We start from the raw sequence: 23,799 nt of genomic DNA on the forward strand, positions 1-23,799 counted from the left end.
GTGGAGTTTCATTTTATGTTTTGTTCTGTTCTGTTTTGTTTTTTGCCTTTTGCTTTCTTTTGTTTTTATCACGCACCAAAGTTTCACTCAATATTGGTGACACATTTTATTTACATGCCTTGCAACTTCCATAAATGACACAGTTATAGATCAGTAATTCATGCTTTTTTATTCTTCAATTTTATTACCTAAACTTACTCTTCTAAGAGTCGTTTTATGTTTCTAGTTAAATATAAGTGAAAATTGATTGGAGTATTTCTCAATGGAATTTTATCTTTATTTCATCATAATTGCTTCATATTTGAATAATGACAGATGAACTGCCTCATTCAATTGCAGTTTTAAGGCTTTGAAATCACAATAACAGCACAGGATTTAAATCCTCCAGCCATTATTATAGCAGAAAAGGCATTGGGGAAAATGAAAACTTACGGTGCCATAATTTGATGGGAAAAAAAAGACTCCAATAGTTAAAGCATATTATTTCCTGGACAATTTCTAACCTAAAACATTATGACACAAGAGTGAACTGAGAAGTTACACAGTGGTACCACCTTCCTAAATGATTTCTGGAGCAATATTTTATAACTATTGGGCCAAACTTCACATAGCAAGTAAATGGCCCTAAAATTATTCTGCTTTAGGATAAAACATTATCTTAGTGGCATTTATAATTCTATTCAGCAACAACTGTATTTCAGCAGTAGAGAGTTCATCAGAACTTTTTTTTCCTTTGACATTTACATCAAGAGCTGAGTACTTGTTAATACTCCAAGGTATGCATTTCAAAGTTCTCTTTGTCTTTGTATTCAATTTTAAGTAACGAATCAAACAATTTTAGCCTATGCAAAGGCTAAAAGTAAAAAAAAAAAAAAAGACCTGCATTTAAAATTCTATTAAATATAGCTAATATGTTTTGCAGTGGCATATTTATACATGCAATGTTTTCATTGTTTTAATTTTTAATAAGTTAATTTTTATTTTTTTGCAAATAACTTGTTTTTAAAAGTCATATTTATTTATTTTTAATTAATTTATATTTTTATTGTAGGATAATTGCTTTATAGAATTTTGTTGTTTCCTGTTTAACCTCACCAAGAATCAGCCATAGGGATACATATATCCCCTCCCTTTTGAACTTCCCTCCCGTCTCCCTCCCCACCCCACCCCCCTAGGTTAATGCAGAGCCCCTGTTTGAGTTTCCTGAGCCATATAGCAAATTTTCATTGGCTATCTATTTTACATATGGTAATATAAGTTTCCATGTTACTCTTTCCATACATCTCACCCTCTCCTCCCCTCTCCCCATGTCCACAAGTCTATTTTGTATGTCTGTTTCTCCACTGCTGCCATGTAAGTAAATTCTTCAGCACCATTTTTCTAGATTCCATATATATGCATTATAATAAGATGTTTATCTTTCTCTTTCTGACTTACTTTACTCTGTATAACAGGTTTTAGGCTCATCCACTGCATTAGAACTGACTCAAAGGTGTTCCTTTTTATGGCTGAGCAATATTCCACTGTGTATATGTACCAGAAATTCTTTATCCATTCATCTGTTAAGGGACATCTAGCTTGCTTCCATGTTCTAGCTATTGTAAATAGTGCTGCAATGAACAATGGAATACATGTGTCTTTTTCAATTTTGGTTTCCTCAGTGTACATGCTTAGGAGTGGGATTGCTGGGTCATATGGTGGTTTAATTCCTAGGTTTTTAAGGAATCCCCATACCGTCTTCCATAGGGGCTGTATCAGTTTACATTCTCACCAACAGTGCAGGAGTGTTCCCTTTTCTCCACACCCTCTCCAGCATTTATTGTTTGTAGACATTTTGATGATGGCCATTCTGACTGGTGTGAGCTGATATCTCATTGTAGTTTTGATTTGCATTTCTCTAATAATGAGCGATGTTGAACATCTTATCATGTGTTTGTTAGCCATCCGCATGTCTTCTTTGGAGAAATGTCTGTTTAGGCTTTTTTCCCACTTTTTGATTGGGTTGTTTGTTTTTCTGGCATTCAGTTATATGCTGCTTGTATATTTTGGAAAACAATTCTTTGTCAGTTCTTTCATTTGCTATTATTTTCTCCCATTCTGCAGGTTGTCTTTTCACCTTGTTCATAATTTCCATTTCTTCTTGGTTCAGTCTTAGAAGATATGACACTTCTAAGAACCTGTCCTTTTCTTCCAGGTTATCCATTTTATTACCATATAGTTATTCATAATAGTCTCATAGTCCTTTGTATTTCTTTATTTTTTTTGTTTTTTTTGTTTTTTCTTTAAAAATATGGAACGCTTCACGAATTTGCGTGTCATCCTTGCGCAGGGGCCATGCTAATCTTCTCTGTATCGTTCCAATTTTAGTATATGTGCTGCCGAAGCGAGCACAGTCCTTTGTATTTCTGCACTGTCTGCTGTAACCTCTCCTTTTTCATTTCTAATTTTGTTGATTTGATTCTTCTTTTTTTCTTGAGGAGTCTGGTTAAAGGTTTGTCAATTTTGTTTATCTTCTCAAAGAACCAGATTTTAGTTTTATTAAACTTTACTATTGTTTCTTTCATTTCTTCTCCATTTATTTCTGCTTGGATCTTTATGATTTCTTTCCTTCAACTAATTTAGGGGTCTTTTTGTTCTTCTTTTTTCATTTGCTTTAGGTGTAAAGTTAGGTTGTCTACTTGATGTTTTTCTTGTTTCTTGAGGAAGGATGGTATTGCTATAAACTTCCCTCTTAGGGCTGTATTGCTGCATGCCACAGGTTTTGAGTTGTCGTGTTTTCAATGCTATTACAGCAATACAATCCAACCTCAAGAAACAAGAAAAACATCAAATAGACAACTTAACTTTACACCTAAAACTACTGGAAAAAGAATAACAACAACAATAAAAAAATATGACATTAAAAGCTGAACTCCTCAGGTCAGTATGTGCCCAATATGCTACTGGAGATCATTGGAAATAACTCCAGAAAGAATGAAGAGACAGAGCCAAAGCAAAACAACATCCAGTTGTGGACGTGACTGGTGACAGAAGCAAGGTCCAATTCTGTAAAAAGCAATATTGCATAGGAACCTGGAATGTTAGGTCCATGAATCAAGGCAAATTGGAAGTGATCAAACAGGACATGACAGCAGTGAATGTGGACATTTTAGGAATAAGTGAACTAAAACAGACTGGAATGAGTGAACTTACTCAGATGATCATTATATCTACTACTGTGTTCAAGAATCCCTTCAAAGAAATGGAGTAGCCATCATAGTCAACAAAAGAATCCAAAATGCAATACTTGGATGCAATCTCAATAATGACAGAATGTTCTCTGTTCATTTCCAAGGCAAACCATTCAAAATCACGGCAATCCAAGTCAATGCCCCAACCAGTAATGCTGAAGAAGCTGAAGATGAATGGTTCTTTGAAGACATACAAGACCTTTTAGAACTAACACCCAAAAAAAGACATCCTTTTCATTATAGGGGACTGGAATGCAAAAGTAGGAAGTCAAGAAACACCTGGAGTAACAGGCAAATTTGGCCTTGGAGTACGGAATGAAGCAGGGCAAAGGCTAACAGAGGTTTGCAAGAGAACGCACTGGTCATAGCAAACACCCTCTTCCAACAACACAAGAGAAGACTCTACACATGGACATCACCAGATGGTCAACACTGAAATCAGATTGATTATATTCTTTGCAGCCAAAAATGGAGAAACAGTCAGTAAAAACAAGACCAGGAGCTGACTGTGGCTCAGATCATGAACTCCTTATTGCCAAATTCAGACTTAAATTGAAGAAAGTAGGGAAAACCTCTAGACCATTCATGTATGACCTAAATCAAATCCCTTATGACTATACAGTGGAAGTGACAAGCAGATTCAAGGGAATAGATCTGATAGACAGAAAGCATGAAGAAGTATGGACGGAGGTTCGTGACATTGTACAGGAGGCAGGGATCTGAGGAGGCCTTACAAACAGATGTGAAGAGAAGAGAAATGAAAAACAAAGGAGAAAAGGAAAGATATACAAAGAATAGCAAGAAGAGATGAGAAAGCCTTCCTCAGTGATCAATGCAAAGAAATAGAGGAAAACAACAGAATGGGAAAGACCAGAAATCTCTTCCAGAAAATTAAGAGATACCAAGGGAACATTTCATGCAAAGATGGGCTCAATAAAGGACAGAAATGTTATGGACCTAACAATAACAACAGATACTAAGAAGAGGTGGTAAGAATACACAGAAGAACTGTACAAAAAAGATCTTTATGACCCAGATAATCATGAAGGTGTGATCACTCACACTCACCTAGAGCCAGACATCCTAGAATGTGAAGTCAGCTGGGCCTTAGGAAACATCATTAAAAACAAAGCTAGTGGAGGTGATGGAATTCCAGTTGAGCTATTTCAAATCCTGAAAGATGATGCTATGAAAGTGCTGCATTCAATATGCCACCAAATTTGGAAAACTCAGCAGTGGCCACAGGACTGGAAAAGGTCAGTTTTCATTCCAATCCCTAAGAAAGGCAATCCCAAAGAATGCTCAAACTACTGCACAGTTACACTCATCTCACACACTAGTAAAGTAATGCCCAAAATTCTCCAAGCCAGGCTTCAGCAATACGTTAACCGTGAACTTCCAGATATTCAAGCTGGTTTTAGAAAAGGCAGAGGAACCAGAGATCAAATTGCCAACATCCGCTGGATCATTGAAAAAGCAAGAGAGTTCCAGAAAAACATCTATTTCTGCTTTATTGACTATGCCAAAGCCTTTGACTGTGTGGATCACAATAAACTGTGGAAAATTCTGAAAGAGATGGGAATACCAGACTACCTGACCCACCTCTTGAGAAACCTATATGCAGGTCAGGAAGCAACAGTTAGAACTAGACATGGAACAACAGACTGGTTCCAAATAGGAAAAGGAGTATGTCAAGGCTGTATATTGTCATCCTGCTTATTTAACTTAGATGCAGAGTACATCATGAGAAATGCTGGACTGGATGAAGCACAAGCTGGAATAAAGATTGCCAGGAGAGAAATATCAATAATATCAGGTATGCAGATGACACCACCCTTATGGAAGAAAGTGAAGAACTCAAAAGCCTCTTGATGAAAGTGAAAGAGGAGAGTGAAAAAGTTGGCTTAAAGCTCAACATTCAGAAAACTAAGATCATGGCATCTGGGCCCATCACTTCATGGCAAATAGATGGGGAAACCATGGAAGCAGTGTCAGACTTTATTTTCTTGGGCTCCAAATTCACTGCAGATGGTGATTGCAGCCATGAAATTAAAAGACGCTTACTCCTTGGAAGTTATGACCAACCTAGATAGCATATTAAAAAGCAGAGACATTACTTTGCCAACAAGTTCTGTCTAGTCAAGGCTATGGCTTTTCCAGTGGTCATGTATGGATGTGAGAGTTGGACTGTGAAGAAAGCTGAGCACCAAAAAATTGATGCTTTTAACTGTGGTGTTGGAGAAGACTCTTGAGAGTCCCTTGGACTGCAAGGAGATCCAACCAGTCCATCCTGAAGGAGATCAGTCCTGGGTGTTCATTGGAAGGACTGATGCTGAAGCAGGAACGCCAGTACTTTGGCTACCTCATGTGAAGAGTTGACTCGTTGGAAAAGACTCTGATGCTGGAAGGGATTAGGAGCAGGAGAAGAAGGGGACAACAGAGGATGAGATGGCTAGATGGCATCACCAACTCGATGGGTATGAGTTTGAGTAAACTCCGGGAGTTGGTGATGGAAGGGAGGCCTAGCGTGCTGCAATTCATGGGGTCACAAAGAGTCGGACACGACTGAGCAACTGAACTGACTGACTGACTGATGTTTATTTATAAAAAGCTGTCCTTTTCATCATAGGTGATTGGAATACAAATGTAGGAAGTCAAGAGATACCTGGAATAACAGGCAAGTTTGTCCTTGGGAGTACAAACTGAAGCAGGGCAAAGGCTAATAGAGCTTTGTCAAGAGAACACACAAATCATGGCAAACATCCTTTTCCAACAACACAAGAAACGACTCTACACATGAACATCACCAAATGGTAAATTTCAAAATCAGACTGATTATATTCTTTGAAGCTGAAGATGGAAAAGTTCTATATCATCAACAAAAACAAGACCTTTAGTTGACTGTGACTCAGGTCATGAGTTCCTTATTGCCAATTTCAGACTTAAATTGAAGAAAGTATGGAAAACCACTAGGCCATTCAGGTATGACCTAAATCAAATCCTTTGTGATTATACAGTGGGAGGGAAGAATAGATTCAAGAGATTAGATCTGGTAGACAGTACCTGAAGAGCTATGCACAGAGGTTTGAAACAATGTACAAGAGTCAGTGACCAAAACCATCCCAAAGAAAAAGAAATGCAAGAAGGCAAACGGTTGTGTTAGGATGCTTTACACATAGCTGAGGAAAGAAGAGAAGCCAAAACCAAAGTGGAAAGGGAAAGATAAATCCAACTGAATGCAGAGTTCCAGAGAATAGCAAGGAGAGAAAAGAAGGTCTTCTTAAATGAATAGTGTAAGAAAGTAGAGGAAAGCAATAGAATGGGAAAGACTAGAGATCTCTTCAAGAAAACTGGAGCTATCAAGGGAACATTTCGTGCAAGGATGGGCGTGATAAAGGACAAAAATTGTAAGGCTCTAACAGAAGCAGAAGAGATTACAAAGAGGTGGCAAGAATATACATAAGAACTATTCTAAAATGTCCAGATAACCATGACAGTATGGTCACTCACCTAGAGACAGATACCCTGGACTGTGAAGTCAAGCTAGTGGAAGTGATGGAATCCAGATGAGCCATTTAAAATCCAAAAAATGATGCTGTTAAAGTGTTGCACTCAATATGCCAGCAAATCTGGAACACTCAGCAGTGGCCACAGGAATGCAGTGGTCAGTTTTCATTCCAATCCCAAAGAAGGGAAGTACCAAAGAATGTACAAATTATTGTATAACTGTGCCCATTTCACATACTAGCAATGTTATGCTCAAAATCCCTCAAGTTAGGCTCCAGTAGTACATTAACTGAGAACTTCCAGATGTACAAGCTGATTTTAGAAAAGGCAGAAGAACCAGAGATCAAATTGCCAACATTCGTTGGATATTAGAGAAAGCAAGAGAATTCCAGAAAAACATCCACTTCTGCTTCATTGACTACACTAAAGCCTTTTACTGTATGGATCACAACTAAGTGTGGAAAATTCTTCAAGGAACCAGAATACTAGACCACCATACTTGTCTCCTGAGAAACCTGTATGTGGGACAAGAAGCAACTATTAGAACTGAACATGGAACAACAGACTGGTTCAACTGGGAAAGGAGTATGACAAAGCTGTATATCGTCACCCTGCTTGGCTCATTTATATGCTGAGTACATCATGCGAAATGCCGGGATGGATGAATCACAAGCTGGAATCAAGATGGCTAGAGAAATATCAACTACCTCAGTTATGCAGATGATAGAATGGTAGAAAGTGAAGAGGAGCTCTTGATGAAAGAGCCTCTTGATGAAAGTGAAAGAGAAGAGCGAAAAAGCTGACTTAAAACTTGACATTAAAGAAATTATGATCATGGTTTCTGATACCATCACTTCATGGCAAATAGGGAAGAAGTGGAAGCAGTGACAGATTTTATTTTCTTGGGCTCCAAAGTCACTGCAGATGGTGACTGCAGCCATGAAATTAAGAGAAGTTTGCTCCTTGGAAGGAAAGTGATGACAAACCTAGACAGCATATTAAAGATCAGAGTGATCAACAAAGGTCCATTACAGTCAAAGCTGTGTTTTTTTTTTTTCTTCCAGTAGCTATATATTTACATGAGAGTTGGACCATAAAGAAGGCAGAGCTCTGAAGAATTGATATCTTCAAATTGTGGTGCTGGAGAAGACTCTTGAGATTCCCTTGAACTGCAAGGAGATCAAACAAGTTTATCCTAAAAGAAATCAAACCTGATTATTCATTGGAAAGACCAATGTTTAAGCTGAAGCTCCAACACTTCGGCCACTTGGTGCAATGAGTTTACTCACTGGAAAAGACCCTGATGTGGGAAAGATTGAAGAGAGAAGAGAATGGCAGAGGATGACGTGGTTCAATAGCATTACAGACTCATTGGACATGAATCCGAGAAAACTCCAGGATACTGTGAAGGGCAGGGAAGCCCAGCCAGATGCAGTCCATGGTGTTGCAAAGAGTTGGACATGACTTAGCAAATGAACAATAAAACTTCTTTGAACTGAGTAAGATCTAGCATCTTCAAACTGGTCAATTAATTCTAATCACCCTTATTTGAATTTACTGTGATTCAAATGTCTATTTGCCAACTTATTTCAGTTAAGTTTATTTCTTTAAGAAAGAAGATGAAGCACTTAGGAGTACATGTTGGCAGCAAAGGTTGGAGTCTAGAGATGGCAAGAAGAAAGAAGAAGAAAAACTGAATGGAAACGTATGAAAGCTTATTTGTCTTTCTGTACCTATGTGCAAGTGTAGTGGTTTCAGATCAAGGAAAATGTTATAAAGAAAACACTTTCCATGCCACATTTGAGAGAGTTAATTCCTAGGTAGGTTGATAAGGAGTCCGGGGCCCTGGAGGAAGAGAAAGGGATCTGGGGTTCTCAAGCAGGAAAAAAGGATAAACATTTTTTATATATTGCTTTGTCCTAGTCACAGAAGATTTTTTTTTCTTAAACTCTGAGTTGTTATGACAACAATCTTTAAGATTAACTTTTAAGCCCAGAGCTAGTGATTACACAACAAAACAACTCATCTTGCCCAAGTGTATGTTTTTCCTAAAGCTATGTCAGTTCAGTTCAGTTCAGTTCAGTCGCTCAGTCATGTCCAACTCTTTGCGACCCCATGAATCACAGCACACCAGGCCTCCCTGTCCATCACCAACTCCCGCAGTTTACTCAAACTCATGCCCATCGAGTCGGTGATGCCATCCAGCCATCTCATCCTCTGTTGTCCCTGTCTCCTCCTGCCCCCAATCCCTCCCAGCATCAGGGTCTTTTCCAGTGAGTTGACTCTTCGTATGAGGTGGCCAAAGTATTGGAGTTTCAGCTTCAGCATCAGTCCTTCCAATGAACACCCAGGACTGATCTCCTTCAGGATGGACTGGTTGGATCTCCTTGCAGTCCAAGGGACTCTCAAGAGTCTTCCCCAACACCACAGTTAAAAGGCATCAATTTTTCAGCGCTCAGCTTTCTTCACAGTCGAACTGTCACATCCATACATGACCACTGCAAAAACCATAGCCTTGACCAGATGGACCTTTGTTGGCAAAGTAATGTCTCTGCTTTTTAATATGCTATCTAGGTTGGTCATAACTTTCCTTCCAAGGAGTAAGCGTCTTTTAATATCATGGCTGCAATCACCATCTACAATAATTTTGGAGCCCAAAAAATAAAGTCTGACACTGTTTCCACTGTCTCCCCATCTATTTCCCATGAATGATAGGAACAGACGCCATAATCTTAGTTTTCTGAATGTTGAGCTTTAAGTCAACTTTTTCACTCTCCTCTTTCACTTTCATCAAGAGGCTCTTTAGTTCCTCTTCACTCTCTGCCATAAGGGTGGTGTTATCTGCATATCTGAGGTTATTGATATTTCTTCCGGCAATCTTGATTCCAGCTTGTGCTTCTTCCAGCCCTGCATTTCTCATGATGTACTCTGCATCTAAGTTAAATAAGCAGGGTGACAATATACAGCCTTGACATACTCCTTTTCCTATTTGGAACCAGTCTGTTGTTCCATGTCCAGTTCTAACTGTTGCCTCCTGGCCTGTATACAGATTTCTCAAGAGGCAGATCAGGTAGTCTGGTATTCCCATCTCTTTTAGAATTTTCCACAGTTTATTGTGATCCACACAGTTGAAGGCTTTGGCATAGTCAATAAAGCAGAAATAGATGTTTTTCTGGAACTCTCTTGCTTTTTCAATGATCCAGTGGATGTTGGCAATTTGATCTCTGGTTCCTCTGCCTTTTCTAAAATCAGCTTGAATATCTGGAAGTTCACAGTTCACGTATTGCTGAAGCCTGGCTTGGAGAATTTTGAGCATTACTTTACGAGTGTGTGAGATGAGTGTAACTGTGCAGTAGTTTGAGCATTCTTTGGGATTGCCTTTCTTAGGGATTGGAATGAAAACTGACCTTTTCCAGTCCTGTGGCCACTGCTGAGTTTTCCAAATTTGGTGGCATATTGAATGCAGCACTTTCACAGCATAATCCTTCAGGATTTGAAATAGCTCAACTGGAATTCCATCACATCCACTAGCTTTGTTCGTAGTGATGCTTTCTAAGGCCCACTTGACTTCACATTCCAGGATGTCTGGCTCTAGGTCAGTGATCACACCATTGTGATTATCTGGGTTGTGAAGATCTTTTTTGTACAGTTCTTCTGTGTATTCTTGCCACCTATTCTTAATATCTTCTGCTTCTGTTAGGTCCATACCATTTCTGTCCTTTATTGAGCCCATTTTTGCATGAAATGTTCCCTTAGTATCTCTAATTTTCTTGAAGAGGTCTCTAGTCTTTCCCATTCTGTTGTTTTCCTCTATTTCTTTGCACTGATCGCTGAGGAAGGCTTTCTTATCTCTCCTGGCCATTCTTTGGAACTCTGCATTCAAATGGGAATGTCTTTCCTTTTCTCCTTTGCTTTCAGCTTCTCTTCATTTTACAGCTATTTGTAAGACCTCCTCAGACAACCATTTTTGTTTGCCTTTTTGCATTTCTTTTCCATGGGGATGGTCTTGATCCCTGTCTCCTGTACAATGTCACAAACCTCCGTCCATAGTTCATCAGGCACTCTGTCTATCTGATCTAGTCCCTTAAATCTATTTCTCACTTCCACTGTATAGTCATAAGGGATTTGATTTAGGTCATACCTGAATGGTCTAGTGGTTTTCCCTACTCTCCAGTTTAAGTCTGAAGTTGGCAATAAGGAGTTCATGATCTGAGCCATAGTCAGTTCCCGGTCTTGTTTTGCTGACTGTATAGAGCTTCTCCATCTTTGGCTGCAAAGAATATAATCAATCTGATTTCAGTGTTGACCATCTGGTGATGTCCATGTGTAGAGCCTTCTCTTGTGTTGTTGGAAGAGGGTGTTTGCTATGACCAGTGCATTCTCTTGCTAACCTCTGTTAGCCTTTGCCCTGCTTCATTCCATACTCCAAGGCCAAATTTGCCTGTTACTCCAGGTGTTTCTTGACTTCCTACTTTTGCATTCCAGTCCCCTATAATGAAAAGGACATCTTTTTTGAGTGTTAGTTCTAAAAGGTCTTGTAGGTCTTCATAGAACCATTCTACTTCGGCTTCTTCAGTGTTACTGGTTGGGGCATAGGCTTGGATTACCGTGATTTTGAATGGTTTGCCTTGGAAACAAACAGAGATCATTCTGTCGTTTTTGAGATTGCATCCAAGTACTGCATTTTGTACCAGTGATTATGTAATAACAGGCGCTGCTCTCATAGCTCAGAATCTGCCTGCAATGCAGGAGACCCGGGTCAATTCCTGCATTGGGAAGATTCCCTGGAGAAGGAAATGGCAACCCACTCCAGTATTCTTGGCTAGAGAATCCCATGGACAGAGGAGCCTGGCAGGCTCCATGGGGCTACAAGAGTTAGACAGGACTTAAACAACCACATTTTGCTCAAGGACATGTTTCTCCTTCTTAACAAGAACCTTCTGACTAATCTTGTTATCTTAAGACCTAGGTTGTAAGAGTTGGTCTGGTAAAACCTTTCTACTGTTAGTTCTAATCTTGTTAATTTATGATGTATGTTGTGGGAGTTTATCTGGTAAAAGTATATAAGGCCTTGATAAGAAGAGTAGTGAGTGAGGCGTTCTCTGTCCCCCTTCTGATGTCTATGTCAGAAGCTTTCTCTGTCCTTTTTTAGTGTAATAAAACTTCTGCCACACGAGTATCTGAAGCCTGGATCCTTGCCCCAAAGTTAAATCTTCTTTGGAGATCTCATATCTGACATAAACTACATAAACTACCATAAGCTATCACATTCACACCTTACTTTCTAAACCCAACTCTTAGATTCTAAATCTTTGTCTCCTGTCTTTCAGCTCTGATGCACAGGGCTTTATATTTCTAAAACCCTTCACTGAAAAACCTTCTTGACCACTGTGCTCCAGCACTAAAATCATATTCCTTTCCCCATTCCCTCCTAGATCTGCTCCTAACATTTGCAGTACCAAGGATAGGATCACAAATAGCAACTAAATATTTCAAGGTTGCAAAACACAGTTAATAAGCTGCAAAATAAAACCTCATTCTGATTTTCTATCTTGACATATATTCCTTTATAAACTCCTGGAAAACAAGTTTCAAAGTTAGAATCCACCCTGAAATGAGGGTGCAAGGGAGCCAACCCTCTGCTCTTGGTTTTAAGTTTGAGTTCTGCTATCTCTTCCTACCCTGGGCTCTAGCTGGCAGCTGAAAGTCTCCTCAGTTTAGCTCAGTTCAGTTGCTCAGTTGTGTCCGACTCTTTGCAACCCCATGGCCTGCATCACGCCAGGCTTCCCTGTCTATCGCCAACTCCTGGAGTTTACTAAAACTCATGTCCATCGAGTCAATGATGCCATCCAACCATCTCATCCTCTGTCATCCCCTTCTCCTCCCACCTTCAATCTTTCCTAGCATCTGGGTCTTTTCCAATGATTCAGTTCTTCACATCAGGTGGCCAAAGTATTAAGAGTTTCAGTTTCAGCATCAGTCCTTCCAATGAATATTCAGGACTGATTTCCTTTAGGATGGACTGGTTGGATCTCCTCCTAGTCCAAGAGACTCTCAAGAGTCTTCTCCAACACCACAGTTCAAAAGCATCAATTGTTTGGAGCTAAGCTTTCTTTATAGTCCAACTCTCACGTCCATACATGACTACTGAAAAAAACCATAGCTTTCACTATATAGACCTTTGTTGGCAAAGTAATGTGTCTGCTATTTAATATGCTGTCTAGGTTGGCTATAACTTTTCTTCCAAGAAGCAAGCATCTTTTAATTTTATGGCTACAGCCACCATCTGCAGTGATTTTGAAGCCCAAGAAAATAAAGTCTCTCACTGTTTCGCCATCTATTTGCCATGAAGTGATGGGACCAGAAGCCATGATCTTAGTTTTCTGAGTGTTGAGCTTTAAGCCACCCTTTTCACGCTCATCTTTCACTTTCATCAAGAGGCTCTTTAGTTCTTCACTTTCTGCCATAAGGGTGGTGTCATCTGTGTATCTGAGGTTATTGATATTTCTCCCGGCAATCTTGATTCCAGTTTGTGCTTCATCCAGCCCAGTGTTTCTCATGATGTACTCTGCATGTAAGTTAAATAAGCAGGGTGACAATATACAGCCTTGATGTACTCCTTTCACGATTTGGAACCAGTCTATTGCTCCATTCCAGTTCTAACTGTTGCTTCCTGACTTGCATATAGATTATTCAAGAGGCAGGTTAGGTGGTCTGGTATTCCAATCTTTAAGAAGATGGTATTCCCATCTTGGCAGCCAAAGATGGAGAAGCTCTATACAGTCAGCAAAAACAAAACTGGGAGCTGACTGTGGCTCAGATCATGAACTCCTTATTGCCAAATTCAGACTTAAATTGAAGAAAGTGGGGAAAACCACCAGACCATTCAGTTGTGACCTAAATCAAATCTCTTAGGATTATACAGTTTAAGTGACAAATAGATCCAAAGGATTAGATCTGATAGAGTGCCTGAAGAATTATGGATGGAGGTTCGTGACATTGTACAGGAGGCAGGGATCAAGACCATCCCCAAGATAAAGAAATGCAAAAAGGCAAAATGGTTGTCTGAGGAGGCCTTACAAATAGCTGTGAATAGAAGAGAAGTGAAAGGCAAAGGAGAAAAGGAAAGATATACCCATTTGAACGGAGAGTTCCAATGAATAGCAAGAAGAAATCTTACTCTCAGGCATACATGGCTTAGTCTAAACCCTCCCCTCAAAGAGCTCTTAGTGAGTGGTACACACACCTGGCAGTGTGACCTTCTTTTGGATAAATGGAAGCAGGGAAGAGGCTTTAATAAGGTCTGGAAGAAAGGTCAGAGGGCAGGAAGCGGACTCTTTGGGTAACAAATTCCTAATTTCTTATATTAGTAGATACCCAGGGGTTCAGAGACACTGGTTCAAGTTGGACACATGCCCCTGGTCCCATGGATTCCCTCACTCATGGGAAGGAGCACTGTTGGAAGAGAACCAGAGCATGGACCTCTGAAATGTGGATCTCATCCCAAGGTAGGAGATCCTCTACTCTCAGTCACATGCAATGGAAGAAGCAAATTAAGGTCATTCATATTATTACGTGAATGGTCAGTGATACTCATCTTTCAGTAAGGCTGAAATGACCCCGATATGTGAAATAAATGAGGTCACCAAATCTGCATTTTAAAGATTCATTTGTAATGTGGTTGTTTAAATCTTGGATTTCTCTTGTCAGATGGGTCCACCAAAGTTTGCTTAGATTATAATATAGTTGAAATAATACTGAAAGAATAAGTGAGAGATGACAGTAATTCTGCAAAACTGGTTAATTACATACAAAAACATAAAACAAAAGGAAATAAACTCAGAAGTCTTTTATTTCTTGTAATTCTCCATAAAATTTGAAATCTCTCAGTAATGTAAGAAAACTATGATCTTTTCTACCAAAGAGAAAGACATTAGAAATAAAGAAATGATAAATATTCACAAATAGAAAGACGTGTGTGTGTGTGTGTGTATAGCCAGCTGATGAATAAGGTTCCTAAAGATGGCGGTTCATTGCCAGTCCTTTGTTCCCTTACCTTCCTGGTTCCCCTTCCCCATAAGAACAATTTGGCAGGCAAATTTAGTGGACTTTATCCTAGACATGCCAGAGAACTAAAGTGAAAGAAAGTGAAGTCGTTCAGTCATGTCTGACTCTTTGCGATCCCATGGACTGTAGCCTACCAGGTTCCTTCATTCATGGGATTTTCTAGGCAAGAATACTGGAGTGGGTTGCCATTTCCTTCTCCAGATCTTCCCAACCCAGGGATTGAACCCAGATCTCCTGCATTGTAGGCAGACGCTTTACTGTCTGAGCCACAAGGGAAGTCTAAAGAGAACTAAAGGGGTGGGGGAAACAGTTAACATAAATCCTTCACTCAGAAGCCTACAAGTGTTACTCATGGCCCCATCAACCAACAAAAAGACTTTGGGAAGACTATGACTCTGTGTCCCTCAGCCGATGAGGAACCAGGGGAGGGAACTTGCATTCTAGGGATAAAATCAACAAAATTTCCCACTCGATGTGACTGCCGACCAAACACCCAATCTTGCAAGACCATAAAATCTGGCTTCCCACTGCACCGTGTGTCTCTATTCTTTGAATCTGGTCTGGTGAGCAAGCATGTTTCTCACAGTAATAACTTTTTATCATAACTATAGTAGCTAATACCCTGGGACCATTTACATCAGATTCTCCATAACACTGAAATTCAAGAAGAGAACTTAAAGAGCAAGGTGGTGACCTTACATTGTTTTGTCAGGTTGAACCTGGAGCATTGCCTTTGGGCATGGCTAGCATCCAGCCAGTATGGATGCAAGGCTATATCTGATATTTATGGGCAAATCCATCTAGTCAGTGTCTATGCCTTACTCCTGTCTAAATATTTTATATATTATCCTTGTTCTCTAAATCTGTTCATTATCTTTGGGGGAAATCAAATAAAAAGTTACTTGAAATGTAATCTCAAACAAGCTGTATGCCAGAAACCAAGAAATATATTTTAAATACAATAAAACCTTAAAATAAATCACAATCAGATATAAAATGAATGTTACTGGTCCTCCACTATTCAATCTTTCATTAGAAAGTGAGCTTTGTTTTGTTTTTTGTATTTTTTCCATCTTTTAAGAGGGTAGGCAGAGAGCACATAGAGGCAGCGTTGATTCAGGAGACAGGAGGTGTTCTACATTCCCAGTAATTTTCTGCCCAAATCTTACCAGATTTGCCTGACTGAGTTAAAACAGCCCCCATCTAACTATGGGGCCTTCCCTGGTAGCTCAGCAATAAAGAATCTGCCTGTCAATGCAGGAGACGCAGGATCAGTCTATGGGTTGGGAAGATTCCTTGGAGAAAGATATGGCAACCCGCTCTAGTATTCTTGCCTGGGAAGTCCCATGGACAGAGAAGCCTGGTTGGGTACATCCCATGGAGCTGCAAAAGAATCAGACACGAGTTAGAGATTGAACAACCACCACCGCCACTTAACTATAGAAGTAGGTGACTGTGAGATTTCTGAATTTACTGAATCCATACAAAAGTCCCAGGCAGCCACCAAAGTCAGAACCATCCCAGCTATAAATAAATAAGCCTCAAACCATGGAGGAAACCAACACCAATCAGCTCCTGGCTGAGAGGCTAACCCTGCTATTTCATTAACTTCACAACAATACAATGCTAGGTTTTGAATGGTTTATTATTGTTTGGGGTTTTTTTTTTATTGTTTAGATCCCATTTAAAGGGATTTTACTCTAAAGATATATAAAACAAGGAGAGAAGATGGAGACATCAGTCAATCTGTATAGACAAATAGGAAAGTTTCCCATAGTAAGAGCTGGGCGAGACAGAAATTTTGAGTTTGGACAGCAGAATGTCTATCAACTGTGAAAGATGCCTATATGTAATTCTATAAACTGGAGAAAGACTCAGTTATGTCTTCCCACACAAGCAGCATTTTATTACTGTGTGACATTGTCCTGTATCGACCAGTATCACAAGAAGTATTTCCTTGAATTAAATGGCATAACAAAAGTAGTTACAACCTATTCACTGGAATATTTGTTAGTACAGTTTGTATAGCAGACCTTTGATGGCTTCCCTTTGATATAAGAATATAGGATGAGGAAACTGGACTCTGGCCTTCCTTTAATTACCTGATATGTGTGTGTGTATCTATGGACCTACAGAACTATTTTTCATTAATTATGTAGTATATACTTGTTTATAGCTGAAGATAGACTATCTTGTTAGATTTTGCATCTTGCTAAATTTTGTGACTTAAAATTTACCTGCAGTAAAAAATAAAAGCAATCATATTGCTTAAAACACACTTTAGCTAAACTCTGATTTTAAAGATTAGAAACAATTATTTATCTAATGACCATTTCCCCTTTCTTCTGAAGAAACCAAATACTAATTTTCCTTTAGGCTGTCAATGTGCTCAGCTGAAATATTACATTTATAAACTTTGTCTTTCTGGTTAGTAGTGGCGAACAAACTATAAGCAAGATTGTTTGGTGGAACATTTGGGAGAGTGCTTTTTTGCTTTTTGCCTATCTATCTTGGGCTGCGTGGAACTCAGACATGAAGGCAGGAGCTAAGACAGCCATTTTAAGACTATAAGGCTAAAGGTAAAAGTGTCACAGGTATCTAGATCTTGACCATCCCGAGACACTGAAAAAGGCCTAGCCACTGTTTACTTCTAGATTTCTCACTATGTGATAAAAATTAACCCTGTGTCTCCAAACCACTGTCATTGCTTTTTGTTTTTTTTAAATATGTAATTGTATCTAATTCCAACTGATAGAAAGGGTAAGTAGGAATCATCTTTTACTTGTCTTGAACAAAAAAGTACTCTAAAACTCAACATGAATCAGATACTCAGTAAGTGTTTACTAAAATGTATCACCACAGTTCAAAACATCAATTTTTGGGTGCTCAGCTTTCTTTATGGTCCAACTCTCACATCCATACATGACTACTGGAAAAACCATAGCCAGTCAACCATAAAGGAAATCAGTCCTGACTATTCATTGGAAGGACTAATGTTGAAGCTGAAACTCCAATACTTTGGCCACCTGATACGAAGAACTGACCCCTTGGAAAAGACCCTGATGCTGGGAAAGATCAAAGGCAGGATGAGAAGGGGACAACAGAGGATGAGATGGTTGGATGGCATCACTGACTCGATGGATATGAGTTTGAGCAAGCTCGGGAGTTGGTGATAGACAGGAAAGCCTGGTGTGCTGCAGTCCATGGTCACAAAGAGACAGGACTGAGCAACTGAACTGAACTGAAATGTATCAAACTAATATTCCGCATAGCTTTTTACTATTTATAAACTGGGTTTCAGAAGCACTGTCTTATTTGAGCACTGCAAAACGTCAAGTAATTCAGTCATTACTTATTAGGCATTTACTATATGCTAGATGCTGAACCAGGTGCTGGAGTTACCTATTTTAAGCAACATAAAAGCTTATTTGAACAAATAGAGCTCATATTCTTGAGGAAGATAAACTGAATAAACAGAAAAAAAAATAAAATTCAGTGCAATAAAGAAGAAATAGGAGGCCAAGATAAAAATGTGAAACAGAATGGGGTGCTTCAAAGATAGGTTGAGAGAGAGATGGCATCTTAAGCTGACATCTGGAGAAACTAGCAATGAGAATAACGGAAGGTAAGCATGAGGAGTGGGTTCAGAGCCTCTGAGGCAGAACATGCGACTAGAACAAAGGCCTCAAGAAAGAACTTGGCATTCTCAGGAAACTGGAGGATTAGTGGGGATAAAGCAGTGCACAAAAAAGAAGGTGTCTAATATGTCTTAAATTCTCAAGAAATATTTGTTGAAAAGCTATAGTGAAATAATTCTATCAATATAGTTAATCAATTATAAGTAGGACTGAATTAAAACATAAAAAACACACTAATATCACTCAATTTTTAAACTTGACTCAGTAGCTTATGGTTTACCAACAATACTCTCATTATAAACTAAAACATAATAGCTAAATGACAGTAGATGAGCTCATTGATAAAACTGATATGTTTTTAACTTGCAATATTTTTTCACAGTTCAATACACTTTTTGAGTATCGTTAACATTAATTCACTTATTAGAGTGTCCACCAACATTATCAGAATCAGTAAATGAGATTGAAAGGCATTAGACTGGAAGTAATGAAGATAATTTTCAACATTTTCTTCAGTTTGCTCTATGCATGATCATGCTCAATCACATGCTAAAAGGATTTTAGTAAGGTTTGTTGAAGAGGGTGGGGGAAACTTCTTGAGAAATAAAGGCATCAACTGCCTTCATTCTGAAAGTATCTACCTCTATTTGATCAGGACATATACAGAGTAAAATTTCTAAATATTTGATTTGATATTTGAGGTTAAAAATGGATAGACTCTTTCATTAAAAACAGAGTTACTCATTACATATCATTCTGGTGAACATTTTAATTTTTAGGTTTTAGACTATCTTGTATTTTTTAATTTACCCAAGATATGTATGAACTTGAAAAGAAAATATACTTTTGAGAGTAGGTTGCTCATCATTCCTCATTTTCTAAGTGTTACTGAAGTATAGTTTATTTCATATCTAAATATTATTTTTGAAAGTATAAGAAAGTTTGTATATTATAGATCAAGCATTATAATGAGCATTACTATATTGAATGGATCTGTATATACTAAGATATCAATAAAATCACATGTTCTAGAATTTTTTTTTGGCCACCCCTCACAGCATGTAGGCTCTTATTTCCCTGAGGGATCAAACCAGCACTCCCTGCATTGGTAGCATGGGGTCTTAACCACTGGGCCACGAGGGAAGTTCCCCTAGGTTTTTTGTTTGTTTTTTTTTTAATTAAGATTTTCTGTGTCCCACGTTTAGAAACTGTGATTCAGTAAGTCACTGGATAAACATTGAAGTTCTTTTTAAAAATTTTAATCATTTTGGTGTAGAAGTTTTCACCAGCTTGAGGGGAAAATAAACAAGCAGCAAGCACTGCCCTCAATCTTTCAGTTATCCAGTAAAGGTTGGTAAAGAATCTGCCTGCAATGCAGGAAACCCAGTTGATTCCTGGGTTGGGAAGATCCGCTGGAGAAGGGATAGGCCACGCACTCCAGTATTCTTGAGCTTCCCTTGTGGCTCAGCTGGTAAAGAATCCACCTGCAATGAGGGAGACCTGGGTTTGATCTCTGGGTTGGGAAGATCCCCTGGAGCAGGGAAAGGCTTCCCACTCCAGTATTCTGGCCTGGAGAATTCCATGGACTGTATAGTCCATGGGGTCACAAAGAGTCTGACACTACTGAGTGACTTTTCTTTCTCTTTCAGCCATAGGAGGAAGACAGTATTGTTTCCTGAGAGCAATAGTATCAGTTTTGTCCATTGTGTGGAAGAATAAATATACATATTTTAGTTTAAATAACTGAGTATATCCTGAGAATGAAAATGTAACCTAGCCGAAGAGTAATTTCAGGATTTTTTTTTTTTTAACTAGAAACTTTTCCCCTCTAGCTGTCTGCAGAAATAGATTATTTCTAATTTCCTGATTTAGTTATAGTCATAGTGTACATAAAAACAGATTTGATTTTCTTGGAATCAAACATAAAATGAAAGCCTAGGCCTTATCTCTGAAACAAGACAGCAGTTTTGCAGAGCTGTGTACATCCTTTGAACTCAGATGACATTGTCTCAGAGGAAAAGATGTTTGATGAGTTTTTTACACTTTAAAGCTCTTGCTAAGGAAAATGAGCTGGGGATCTCTTTTGGTAGAATTGAAGGGGGGTGGATCATTTTGTCTTCAAAAGATGAGGGGAAAAGTGTCATTTTCTATTTCCCTTAAGTATCATTCTTTCAAATACTTGTGTGACAAGAGGTTCAACAGGCTTAGATTTGGGGTTTTAGTTTTTCACAAATACATGTAGGACTTAAATGGCCCTGTACATCAAAAGGAAGAGAGAGGGAGAGAGAGAAAAAAAAAATCCCCTAGAAAGAAGAAAACAGTGCAGAGAACTCTTGAAAAATGTAGTTCATAAAATTGCTATAATCAATCAATATACTACAATTTGAAAGGAAATTAAAAATAGAAACTCAAAACTGAATTAAGTAACATTTTGTCCATTTAATTCAAGTTGTCAATGATAAACCAAGAAATACTCTTTAGAGACAGAAATTTATAAATGCATTGGTTCATTTAACAAATACATATTATGAGTCAAGCTCTGTACTAGGTGCTATTTACCTAGACAGAGGATGAGGTTAGACTGAGTCAACAAAGAACAATGAGAAAAAAGGTGATACAGAGGGGAAGGAGGGAACAAAGGATGAAATGAACAGAGACTGAAAGGATGAGCAGTGCGAGGAAGAAAAGCCAAAATGGGAAAGATCGATGTGTTGAGAACAGCGAAGGATCTGAGATTTTGTACTAAATACAAGCTGACAAATCAGTCTGCTAAGGTTTCACATATGGCAAAATACAGGAGAGTCCTGGGTCAGAGACAAAGAACTTTTACTTACTGCACAGGACGCAGCCTGTGCTTTAAGTTCACATCATTTTCCCTTGCTTCACAGATCCCTGAAGGCAGTATGCTGATAGGTTCAGCTGGATAAAGTATACACAATGGGTTTGCATCAGAGCTATAGGAACTTAAAATATAAACCCTGAACTGTATAAAGGCAAACCTACTCAACCAATCTCTGCCCCAAAGGGAGATATAATCTTCACTATCCTGAGCAATAAACAAAATGCCCCTCTACTTCAGGGGAAGATACAATACCTTCCAAAGTTGTATGCTATACAAAATTCTTGAAACATTACTCCAGAACAAAGCCATTAGTGCCTCTGATTTATAGATGGCCAGAAACACAAGAGATCCATGGGAAATGTTTTTCCAAGTGGATGTAGGAAGTACAACAATTTCAACTAGCAAATGTTGCTGTACTGTGACACCTTATATCTTAATGGGCTTGTTCATTAGACCAAAATATTATCGGCATAAATTATTCTTCCATATGATCTTTTAAAATTGTGCTCAGCTAAATCACTCCTAAACTGTTCGTTTATAACACACACAAGTATGAATAGCCCATGATAAATTTACAAAGACATAGTTTTCAGGTATTTTCACCATACATGTTTTAAAAGTGGTTTAAAGGATCCTAATTATTTTTATTTCTTTTTATTGTTGTCATCGTTTTAGAGAAAAAAAAATATATCATTGGGGTGTTTACCAAGTCTAGCAGTTTTAAGCCTCTTATTATAATTTTTCTCCATGTCCTAATCTTTCTCATTTTTGGCAGTGTCAAAAACAGGGTTGGGGACTTCCCTGGTGGTCCAGTGTCTAGGATTCCATGCTCCTCATGAAGGGGACCTGGGTTTGCTCCCTGGACAGAAAACTGGATCCCACATGTCACAACTAAGATCCTCCATGCTTCGTGAAGACCCACGGCAGCCAAATTAAAAACAAACAAACAACAACAACAACAAAAAAAAAACACGACAACAGGGAACTTCAGCTTCATTATTGTGTTCTTTCACAGAGGGGTCATAACAGTAAACTTTAACCTAACAAGAGAGAGATGCTTTTATTGTGTTTCAGCATGGATCACAGTGGTACTTTAATATAACCTAAAAGCTTGAAACAATAACCTAAACTTTGTTTCTGATAATTTCTGTAATATGGAGAGAGAGGTAGCCAAGATGGTAGAGTGAGAAGAAGCTAAACTCACTTCCTCCTGTTGACACACCAAAATTATGACTACTCACAAAGCAGCTATCTATGAGAATGATCTGAAGATGAGCAGAAAAGATTTTCCACCCCTAATGACAAACAGAGAACCACGGCAAGATGAGTACGGAGGCAAAGACATAGTACAGTCAGGATGTACACCTCTGGGCTGGCAATTCACAAAAAAAGAAATACCATAATCATTCAAGTCCTCCCCAAGGTTGACGGTCTGTGCCCCGTATTGGGTTACCCATCCCAAGGGTCCTGTACCAGGAAGATGAGCCTCCAGAACATCCAGCTTTGAAAACCAGTGATGTTTATGTTCAGGAGAGCTGGATGACAATGTAAAACAGAGACTCCATTCTTAAAGGATATACAGAAATACCACAAGCTCTGAGTCATGGACAATAATTAGAAAGGGGTCTCTCTTTGCTGATCTTAAGAGAGCCTCCTGGAGAAACAGAAGGCAAGTAGGACTCCTTGTAACAACAGGACACCGGTAGCAGCCTTTTTTAGGAGGTCATTCTACCATAATACCACCAGCAGTGATAAGTGCCATTTTGGAACCCTTCCTCTAACCTGTTACTGCCTGGGATAGAGCCATACCACACAGCATGTTGGCACTAGGCCTACTCCCCCTCTGGCCACACAGACGACCCTGCAGGGACCAGCCCCACCCTCCAGCGGACCAGTACCAGCCCTGCAACCTCCTTGAGCCATGCAGACAGCTGGCTGTACCAGCCTGGGCCACTCCGGGCTACCCAGTCAATTGCAAGGGAAATATATCCCACCTTCCAGCAGCCCACAGCCACCACACAAGGCATGCCTCACAGCGAGCTGGGCTGAGGCCAGCCCACCTAGCAATATGCCCACAGCAGTGAACCCTTCCACACCAGAAGTACATGCAGCCCACATAGAGCAGACCTCGAGAGCACAGAGCTCTGGTGAGCAGAGGGGAGTGCAATGTTAAGCCTGACAGGTGATCTGGAAGACAAAGTAGTGGAAATCATTTAATCTGTGCAGAGAAAGAGATTTAAAATATGAGGATAATTTAAAAGATCACTGGACAGCATTTGCATTATGAGTCCCTTCAGATAGAGAGGAGAGAGAAAAAAGAGCAGATAACTTGCTTGAAGAAATAATAGATGAAAACTTCCCTAAGCTGCAGAAAGAAATAGACATCTAAATCCAGGAAGTGCAGCATCCCAAACAAGATGAACCAAAAGAAATCCATACAAAAACACTTCATAATTAAAGTGTTAAGAATTAAAGATATAGATAGAATCTTAAAAATAGAAAGAGAAAAGCAAAG

At 39.0% G+C, this 23,799-nt stretch overlaps 1 non-coding gene across 1 annotated transcript; it reads right to left on the reverse strand.

Annotated features, from left to right (window-relative positions):
* Nucleotides 1-2,284: 2,284 nt before the first annotated feature.
* On the reverse strand, nucleotides 2,285-2,391 carry LOC122454108. The gene has a single exon (XR_006273318.1). It is a non-coding gene; the product is annotated as a U6 spliceosomal RNA (small nuclear RNA).
* Between the last annotated feature and the right edge of the window lie 21,408 nt (nucleotides 2,392-23,799).

This window comes from Cervus canadensis, chromosome 15, assembly GCF_019320065.1.
Source record: "Cervus canadensis isolate Bull #8, Minnesota chromosome 15, ASM1932006v1, whole genome shotgun sequence".
NCBI lineage: Eukaryota > Metazoa > Chordata > Mammalia > Artiodactyla > Cervidae > Cervus > Cervus canadensis.